Genomic DNA, 10,998 nt, shown 5'->3' with positions numbered 1-10,998 from the left:
AGGGGACGGACACCCTGCACACTGACAGTGGGGACCCCACACCCTGGGGACAGTGGGGACAGTGGGGAGGGGACGGACACCCTGCAGTGGGGAGGGGACGGACACCCTGCACACTGACAGTGGGGACCCCACACCCTGGGGACAGTGGGGACAGTGGGGAGGGGACGGACACCCTGCAGTGGGGAGGGGACGGACACCCTGCACACTGACAGTGGGGACCCCACACCCTGGGGACAGTGGGGACAGTGGGGAGGTGACGGACACCCTGCAGTGGGGAGGGGACGGACACCCTGCACACTGACAGTGGGGATCCCACACCCTGGGGACAGTGGGGAGGTGACGGACACCCTGCAGTGGGGAGGGGACGGACACCCTGCACACTGACAGTGGGGAGGGGACGGACACCCTGCACACTGACAGTGGGGAGGGGACGGACACCCTGCACACTGACAGTGGGGAGGGGACGGACACCCTGCACACTGACAAACACTTGGGATTGTAGGAGTTCAGGGCAGGCATTACATTTTCCTCGGTTCCACAGATACATTTTCACATTTTTATTATTTGACAATTTAGCCAATATCTGACCAGTTTTTATAGTATAGTTTGTTGATAATTTTTGATGCAGTAATAATGGCCTCTCCCCCCTGCTTTTCTTTTAAAGTCCTTAAATTGTCACTTATCTGGGGACCCCCAAAATCATGTGTGGGGGCCCCGACCCACAGGTTGAGAACCACTGCTATACTTCACAGAATATATACTAGTCTATATATTCTCTATATACTCTTAGGTGAGTCCATGTTATTGTTATAATCTTCATTCTTGTCATCGTGATCGTCATCATTTGTAACATATAAACATCTTAATTTTTCAGTGTTTCACTGTTGTGTTAATCATTGGTAACAGTATCATCATTGTTATCATTATCCAGATAGACTGCATCCCACAGTGTCAGTTTGCTTGCCAGTAGTTCCGGGTTCTGTAGCAATTTGTAGCATTTGCAGAAATGGTGGGCCATAATGAAATGAAATATAAAACATAAAATATGGTTGCCCATCAATTCCAGGTTGTACACTCCATGCTAGGTTGTCCACCATGGACTCACAGGGACTGTTCTAAGTATTCCTACACGGTCTGCACTCTGCAGCCAGACTGGCAACATCTATACCACTGACCGACACCGTCCTGCTCCACCACCCCCACCCCTCCCACTAACCCCAGCTGCTGTCTCTGATCTCCACTACATCCTAATCATCTGTCAAACTCAATGCAAGGACTTTAGGGGTGTGACAATTGATCCAATTATATATACTGTATATATAGTTTATTTGTATTCTTTTTTTATCGTGCCCAGTGTTCTCAGGGGCCCACTGTTGCAATTATGCCACAGTGACTCTCCACCTATTGCAATACTATAACACAGAACATAGAAGAATGTATGTATCTTTCTCCTTTCCCATCCAGGTACTGGACTGCTGGGTGGGATGGCAGAAAGCAGAAAGCATGCTCAAGCATTGATCAAAGCCACTTGTTCTCAAAGTCAGGTCCGGGGACCACCAGAGGACCAAATGGACCCTAACTCTGAGAGTGTATACATGGAACCAAAAGGACCCTTATGGGTGCATTTGGTTCTTTTTTGTCCATTTTTCCCCAAGAACCTGCCATGGACAGGTGGGTGCTGGGCTACTTCAGTTTACAAATCCATCTGTACACATATAAAACAAGTTCCCAGGACCTTTTAGCTCAAATGTCTGACTGTACCTTGTGCTGTTTACATTTCTGTCTAATAAAGTATTCAGTTAATAAATAAATCAATTGATTAACACCTCATCTCTTTTGTTCCTCCTCACCTGTAGGCCTACTGTGTGTCTATCAGGCTCATCACCATGGTTTTGCAGTGACAGCAGTCAGTTTAACACATGTTAATGCACAGTAAGGTGAGTCATGTTACTACTAATATTAAAGCCAATACTAATAATAAGAATTGATAAAATGATAATATTTTGGGTTGTAATGTACTTTGATCTCGATGTTATATACAGGTAATATATTTAATTTTTGTAGCACAATTGTAGGCGGTAAGACAGAGGTAGATAGGTCTAGAGCATAAAATTAATGAATTTGTACCAGGCCACGACAATGAAAGGTTAAATTAGGTCAAATGTCAGCCAAATATGACGTAAATTTGTGGCAACAGGCATTCTGATTGGCCAGAATGAGATGAGACGACAGTACGATGATAAGAGCGCCCCTCACTTCACACAGGGCGGCTGTGGCTCAGGAGGTAGAGCAGGTCGTCCAATGATCCATGGGTCGGCGGTTCGAATCCCGGCTCCTCCTGTCTACATGTCGAAGTGTCCTTGGGCAAGACACTGAACCCCAAATTGCTCCCGATGTGCTGGTTGGTACCTTGCATGGCTTCCGCTGCAATCGGTGTATGAATGTGTGTGTGAATGGGTGAATGTAATGCACAATCTATGTAAAGCGCCTTGGATAAAGGCGCTATATAAATGCACCATTTATTTACCATTTACCAAAATCTCAGTTATCCATCCACAGTTATCAGGCATGGAGGATTTATGAGTCCACACTCGCTTTGTTGCAGAAGTTAAGAAGAATATTAGAGAACACAGAAAAAGACAGATTTGTACACATATTTATTTGTGGAAATATCCCTGTATAAATTATAAATACGAACACAAAAAGATAATGAAATAATCATGGCTGAACTTTGTACACAAAGAAAGAAGCCATTAACCCGAGCAGCTATTGCACATTGTCACTGTTAGGAACATTCATTTCCTGAGTAACGTAGATATATCTGGAAGCAACATGTTTCTCACTTCTAACTTAAGTCATTTGATCACTGTGTTCTTCAAATTATCAAACAGCAGACATTTCGCCTGTAGAAAAAGAAAAACAATTAGTATGTGCAAGGGAGTGGCCTTTTCTGTACATGCAGAATGATGGTATTATTATTTTTCAGTGTCTGTGTGTGCGTGTGGCGTGTGCATGCACATTTGTTTGTCTGCTTGCATATAACAGAATGAAAGAGAGACATAGATAATGACAGAGTGTTGAGTATGTGTATAAACAGAGAGAGAGTAAGTAACATCAGAGAGAGTCAGTGTATGCCAACCTCATGCCAGCGCAGTGTGTCAGGTGGCATGCCAAGATGGCAGTGAGGGCAAGAGTGTGTCTGGTCGGGCACATCCTGGTCCCGGAGCCTGCAGTTTGGCCCCTCACTGCCCCACAGAGGGAGTGTGGTGGAATGGGAGGAGCAGGCTACACCAAAGTGAGCTCGAGGATCTGTCTGGTAGCTTACTTTCTTGCCACCAGAGGGCAGTGGTGACAAAGGATCAGACTCTTCCTCCTCTTCCTGCAACACAATAGCGTGCAAATGCAATGGAATGGAATTAGCATGTTAAGGGCTCTGTTACTAAGAGCTACTTTTAATGACCTCTGATGACTCTTGATGAGTTGCGCTGTGAGCATTGTTATGTGAGTCTGAGCTCCACCTTACATTTGGTGTGAAATGCCATACAAGCTATAAATGCAGGTTTGGAGAGGAAATAAAACCTGTTCCAAAGGTTTGGGGCGAAGCTCCAAGGGAAGAGACATTAGACAGTACCAGCAGGGCTCTGAAGGCTGCTCTGTGAAGAGACAGACACACAAATACAGATGAAGCACACAGATAGACACACTCACATTGAGCTACAATGAGTACTCCTCTCCACCACCAGGACCACCCCACCTCCCCACAACATATATTTAGTATAAGAAGACATAAACACAGCCATTTCTATTTTTATGTCTTTGTATTAATAGTTACAGGCTGGTGTCACACACCGAAAATATCGATGTCAGTGTCAAGAGTCAGTCTACTATTGTCAGTTTGACAGTTTGTAGATCTGCTATTATCACTGCATGCAATGAATTATATAATTTATTTATTTGTTTATTTTTATTTTTTAATCCACCCACACTACGCTTATTAGCTCACAATGTTTCTTACATTTGATGGACATAGCTTTGATACATTTTCATATATATTAGGTTTTTACAATATTTTAAAACATTTCCCCATGTAATTATTATTATGCATATAATTATGGTCCATGAACCACTAGCACTCTATCGCAAAGGTTGCTATAGGAATATAGAGCTTTTTAACACTTATTTTAAGAAAATAATATGGATCGTTCGATCGTACACCTGGCTACAATGTGGATCTCGGAACGTTGTGTGACTAGCCTGTGACATCATTGTGATGTCACAGGCCAGCTCCATATATGGAGATATAGGGGTGATCAGGTCCAGTGCACATCGGCAAGGGTGCCCGGCCCACCACAGAGTTCTGATATCTGGTTGTCCAAAACTGCATATCCAACCGATATGGACATCACCATCGACCAACTCGATGCCGGGCACAGCGCCCCTAAAATCCAACCGATATGGACATCACCATGGACCAACTCGATGCCGGGCACAGCGCCCCCTCAAATCCTTGTCAAAATCTGTCAAGTTTGAAGTCGGTTGGCCCCATTATGCACATGACCATAATGGGCATAGCAGTCGTATCGGTGGTTCTGGACAACAGCCTCATAATGGGCATAGCAGTCGTATCGGTGGTTCTGGACAACATGACCATAATGGGCATAGCAGTCGTATCGGTGGTTCTGGACAACAGCCTAACCGTATGGCACTCCTTCGGGTTGATATTGGCAACGCGCATAGAGGGTATGCGCATGCATAAAGTGAATGGAAAATTGAGTGGCAAATCGAGTGGCAAAGTGAGTGACAAAGTGAGTTTAACGTCATTTAACATTGTTTAATGCAATCAGACTTTTCTGTTTGGATGTATGGACTTTCAAGGCCAAAAAGTATTTTTTGCCACTTAGTAGGTGTTCCCGCATACTTTCCGGGTATGATGATGATGTCACGTGCATACTCTCTATTTATAGTGCTCCCCTAGGAAAGGTGTTTCTTTGCATTTTACCTATCCTATTAGGAGAAGTGTGCACACATAGGAGAAGTGTGCACACATAGGAGAAGTGTGCACACATAGGAGAAGTGTGCACACATAGCCGTTAGGGGGGGTTTAGTCTCCTGCTCAGGGACTCTTATTTACACTGGCAGACAAATCTAGCCTGAATCAGATCTGTGCCACATCGAGATTGAAATCCTGATTGGTTTAAATGAGTCCAACATGTCACATGACTCATTTAAACAAATCAGATTCCAATCTGGATGTGGCTCAGATCTGATTCAGGCTGGATTTGGCTGCCAGTGTAAATGGGGCCTAGATGCAAAGGAAACCAGAATCGAACCGGGGACCTTGGTTTCCAGACGGCCACTGTACCTCCTGGTCCACTGCTGCCCTTTGCTTTGGTCATTTAAATACGCAAATAGAATTCAAACATTCCAGTATAAAAGAAAATGTACCTCCACAGTCAAGCTAATCTAGTATTTTGTATTTGTTGATGACATGTATTAGTGTGTTGTTTTTTATGCTATGTTGATGAATTGAATACATTCCAACATTCCAGTCATATTTCATTGACGTTTGGCGCGTGGTATGACTACTAAACCTAACCCTAACCCTAACCTCTTAACCGGCCACGTAAATAAACTTAAAGTGAAGTTGTTGTATAGTGCAGTTTCACAATGTTTTCGAAGCAGGTGTGAGATTCGAACTCGGTAGTCAAACTACTCAAATATAGAGGTGGGTCTTTAGAGACCATACCTGCATCAAGACAGTTGTCACAGCCTCAGCCCTTTCTTATAAATGGCTTTATTTTCGTTAGTTCTTTTTACATATTCTCTTTTGAAAACATTGCCGAACCTACCTGAATATTGAACTAGAATCAACCCAAGCTTTAAAATGCATTAAAACACTGCAATGACATAGACTAACCATGGATATGGTCCATTGACAGCTACACCATCACAGCCCACATATCCAAGTGACTTACTGAGTCTGCTGGAGACCTCTCTTAATAGTGAGTTCTCAGTGAGGGTTGCCTCTGTTGGAGTCGGTGACAATAGGAGATAGTCAGCTTCCTCCTGTGGGTCACTGGCTAGCGGAGTCTGTTCTGGCATGGTTTCTGTGTCACTAAGAGGTACATCCTGTTGACTCTCTGTGTCAACCTTACTTCGTGGCCCATTAGTAACATCACCATCTGAGGGCTGGAGATACGACGAGTAAATACACGTGTGTTTTTGAAGGCGAGTAAGGGAGTTGACAAAACTGCACAACCATGTGGTCTGGGCAGGTTAAAAAAGCAGGGTGAAAATTCAAGTTAGTTTCAGTGTAACATTAGGCCTACTCTAAAAGCTAGACGTCTCTAAATTCTAGTATAATGATAACTGATACAAGGTTGCGGATCATTTATATTTTACGTTTAAAGTATACTGTATTCAGATGACTAGACAGACTACAGCAACAGTATAACAACAACAACAACAATGGCAACAACCACAACAATTCTACTACTACTACTACTACTACTACTAATAATAATAATAATAATAATAATAATAATAATAATAATAATAATAATAATAATAATAATAATCCAATGTACCATTGAACCATATCCCACAGGCAATAACAAAGACAAAAAATAAAGAAACAACAACAAAGAAAGACAGTATCATTATATTTCAAATGAAAATAATAATATATATATATATATATATATATATATATATATTTAAGCTGACCTGACTGGACTGAACTTCTTCAACATCTTCAATTTGTTCTTTGTCTGTGTTGTGGTCCTTCTCTGCTGATTCATGTGCAAGCGTGTCACATTCACTGCACCACCTCCTAGTCTGCGTGTCAACCAGGGTAGAAGTCTTGCCACTGAAATTACAGACGCAGGTTTTTATTTAAGTACCTTCTTCACCAAAAGCCAAGCTTATCAACTAATCAAGTTGTAGTTGATTATAGGTTAACTCAACCTCAAATATATAGTTACACTCAAGGCATTCGACTCCAAAGTCATTAACACCCACAGCACACAGGCATGCTCCATTTCGTACCATTGCGTGCATTCTTCTTCTTCCTCCCTCTCTCCCTCCATCCCTGGTCATGCGTCTCCCTCCCAGCGTGCCTCGATTGTTTTCGTTATCTATATTCTGTTTATCTCACCTCTCTTTAACTTTCCCCTCTCTCTCTCTCTCTCTCTCTCTCTCTCTCTCTCTCTCTCTCTCTCTCTCTCTCTCTCTCTCTCTCTCTCCCTCTCTCCCTCTCTCTGCCCTGCTGTCATTGTCACCTGTGCGAAACGGAAACTCTGGTCTTTTAATATTTGATGCGTCTGAATAGCTCACAAGCGCGTCTGTGAAGAGGCCAGTGAAGGGCAAAGCAGGTGAGGTTTCCAGTGTCTCTTGGTCGGTGAAAACAATGCTGAAATCTTACATGAAAACATAAATGAGTCGTACATAACTCTGATGATGATAATAATAATAAATCATAAATAATATAATATTTTAAATATATAATAATAATAATAATAATAATAATAATAATAATAATAATAATAATAATAATAATAATAATAATGTTTCTAACCACATATTAACCACAACCTAAAAAGTAAATGTTTTTGTAGCCTTATTAGGCCTAGTGCTCTGGTATTGATGTGAACCATGGTTACTGTTTACACAATGACCATGTGTATCTCTGTTCTTTCCTGCTTCTTTGATCACTGATTGAGGCATCATCATGTTATGGTCTTGTATAGAATGAGACTTTCAGACAGACAGCATGATTTACGGACGGACGGACGGACGGACGGACGGACGGACGGACGGACAGACAGACAGACAGACAGACAGACAGACATTATGAGGCCCAAGTGGGTGCAGGTTTCGTTCCAGCCCAACACCACCAGGTGATTTATCTAATTAGTTCCTCCCTCACTGATTCAAGTTGTCCTAAATGAATCCACCCACTGTAGATTTACATTATGTACAGTGCAGCAACAGTGTATCTGTTCACATCATTGCAACTTGACAGCACCGTAAGAACTCATTAACTCCACTAGATGGAGTAATAGCACATGTTTAAGTGTTCCAATGAAGGAAAACACCTGCAAAGCCTCTGTCTATCTCAGCAATCTCTCTCTCTCTCTCTCTCTCTCTCTCCACATTGTTGTAATCCTATTATCCTAACAATTAGAGATGGACAACTCATTAACAAATTGAGACAAATAACATTTACCCCCAAACTGATTCAGTCTTGCTTTACATGTTGTGATCATTACTACAGTGTGTGTGTGTGTGTGTGTGTGTGTGTGTGTGTGTGTGTGTGTGTGTGTGTGTGTGTGTGTGTGTGTGTGTGTGTGTGTGTGTGTGTGTGTGTGTGTGTGTGTGTGTGTGTTACATAAAGCATGTATGTGTGCTTGTGTTTATATGTGACTCTCTAATGGTACAGCAGGTAGGGAGTAATTGAGTGTTTTTCATTTGTGGGTTTTTTTTGTGTGTGTGTTAGGGGGGCATGGGGGGGGGGGGGGGGACATAAGTGGCGATGACTCACCAGGCTTTTGTGACAGTGGTGCAGAGAGAGTGCCTTTCACCCAATCCTCTTCCTTGGGGCTCACACAAAACAAGAAATGGAGAGAAGGAAAGAAGAAAAGGTGGAGGAAGATTGGGCTGTGGGGTAGCGCTGGAGGAGGAGGAGAGGAGGGGGACATGGGTAATGGGAGAGAAAAATGGAGGAAATGGGGGTGAGGTATTAAAGGCAAGGGAAAAGGGCAGGGAAAGGAGAGATGAAAGGAGAGAGAAAGGAGAAAAGATGAGGGAGTGAAGAAATGACAAATAGAGGACAAGGAATGAAGAGGCCTTTGGCTGGTGAAAGCATATAGCATGAGTCATATGATGGGACAAAATTACTTTAAACAAAGATAATCCAGTAGGACACAAAACATTCTGGGCACAGCCGCACAGCCTTGACGACATCGGCTGTGAGTAGCATGTTGTGGTAACAGATGAAAGGCTGTTATAGGTTAAGAATGGCGTAGGAATGTTCAAAGAGATGAGTTAGAATTAGATGGTTGTCACATTTGTATTTTGTTATAGAGAAAATGTGTATCCATTATTATGGAGGAAACACAACTTGCTAACTTGGCAAAATTGCAGCATGGCTCCTAACTTGGCAATATGCAAAGCTTCACCAGTTGCAACCGAGTATATATGAACCACCCTGATCACTACTGTTGAGCATGTCATTATGCAAACAATGTCCATGTCCAATAATTATTATTATTATTATTTATTTATTTATATTTTAGGATTTCAATAATATTTCAAATATCCAATCTACAAGGAAACACATTGCATCATGAGAATGTATGTAATATGCATATTAGTAATTTGGCCTCACTTTAACTCCAATACCGTGTGAAAACTCAATATGACCCAGACAGATACTTCACAGTAAAATCTTCACTGTTCATTTGACAAAACAGTGAACTTATCTGGGTTAAATGAACACTGATCATGTAATAGTTTAAATGGTTATTGTGTGTGTGTGTGTGTGTGCGTGCGTGCGTGCGTGCGTGCGTGCGTGCGTGCGTGCGTGCGTGCGTGCGTGCGTGCGTGCGTGCGTGCGTGCGTGCGTGCGTGCTCGCGCGCCCTCTCAGCTCTCAGTATGATGTTGGCACTACACTTGGCACCAACATGGATAGTCCCCCAGTGGAAAATCAGTGTATGTTAAACAGGGCCAAGAGCCATCTGGCTGAACAGAAAAGCATACCCATATATGGCATCAGTTCATAATAAGAAGCCATGTCTGGCAGTAGACACGCTGTGATAGTTTGTGAATTTGAAATATTGATTTTGAAGACAACAAAGTGGTTTGCCAGCTGGCTAACTATGTTTAGGCTATAAAGATATACTGCCAGCCCACTTTCACAGTCGCACCTAAGAACAAGCAAGTATGGAATTGATTTGATAAAATCATTGGCAACGAATCAACGAATAAGGCTGTTGCATGGCTTGTTCTGTTAAAAATAAATAAATACTTATTGTCAGTCCATATTGTAATTGATGTTGGTGACAGCACATTACATTTAGGAAGTGAGAAGGGAGGGAGGCATAGAAATAAGACATGGAAAGACCTGTCTATCAAAAATCTCCTATAGTGATTGGCTGGCTGAAGGCAGGAGCCAACACAACTCAATCATTATCTTGAATGGCAGCAGCTTAATTACTATAACGCTCAAGGAGAACTTTGTGTGCGTGCGTGCGTGCGTGCGTGCGTGCGTGGGTGTGTGTGTATGGGGGGGGGTGCAGTAAAGTGTACAGATGACTCATCCAGCAATCATATGACTCATCAATCACTGCAGTTACCAGCCATGTCTCCCTTCTTTAGCGATTCTTCCATTTCTGTCTCTCAGGCTTGATTTATACTTAATTTGCTTTGCTCACCGGTGTCAAAAATATCAGATCTACAAACTAATAACGCATCACGGTGCGTACCCGTTGTGAGCCTGTTGATCTGATCATTTCTATGCGCAATACTATGCACAACCAATTATGAATCAGGCATCACAGTCTCTTACATACAGTTTTTTGTGAGGTTTTATCTTTAAATCCTGCTAAGATACTGTCACACTCGGTGAAATGCCTGCTAATTTAAATCTAGGGGTCATGTGCCCCCTGGTACTCGATATCTTTGCATTTGTTGTTGTTCTTGTTAGACAGCCTGTTCTTTAACCAGCCTGTTCTTTAACCAAATTGCAATATATTTATCATTGTTAGGATCACTACAATGTTTATGGCGGCTTGCCATGTTAGCTGTCTCTTGTTTGATTGAGAGAGCTGTTGATATTTTGCTCTATCTATGTCATTTGCTGTGCTCCTTCTATGCATGTTGGGAAAAACTAACAAGATACACAACTGAGTTGTGTATCATGTTAGTTTTAAAGATGGTTTATCAGTTTTTCATGTGTTTATGATGTGACAGTACTTCATTAGACCCCTTGGTGTGGT

Source organism: Electrona antarctica (genome assembly GCF_951216825.1).
Source record: "Electrona antarctica genome assembly, chromosome: 8".
Taxonomy (NCBI): Eukaryota; Metazoa; Chordata; class Actinopteri; order Myctophiformes; family Myctophidae; genus Electrona; species Electrona antarctica.
The sequence above is the reverse complement of the archived record's forward strand: the minus strand, read 5'-3'. Positions refer to the sequence as shown.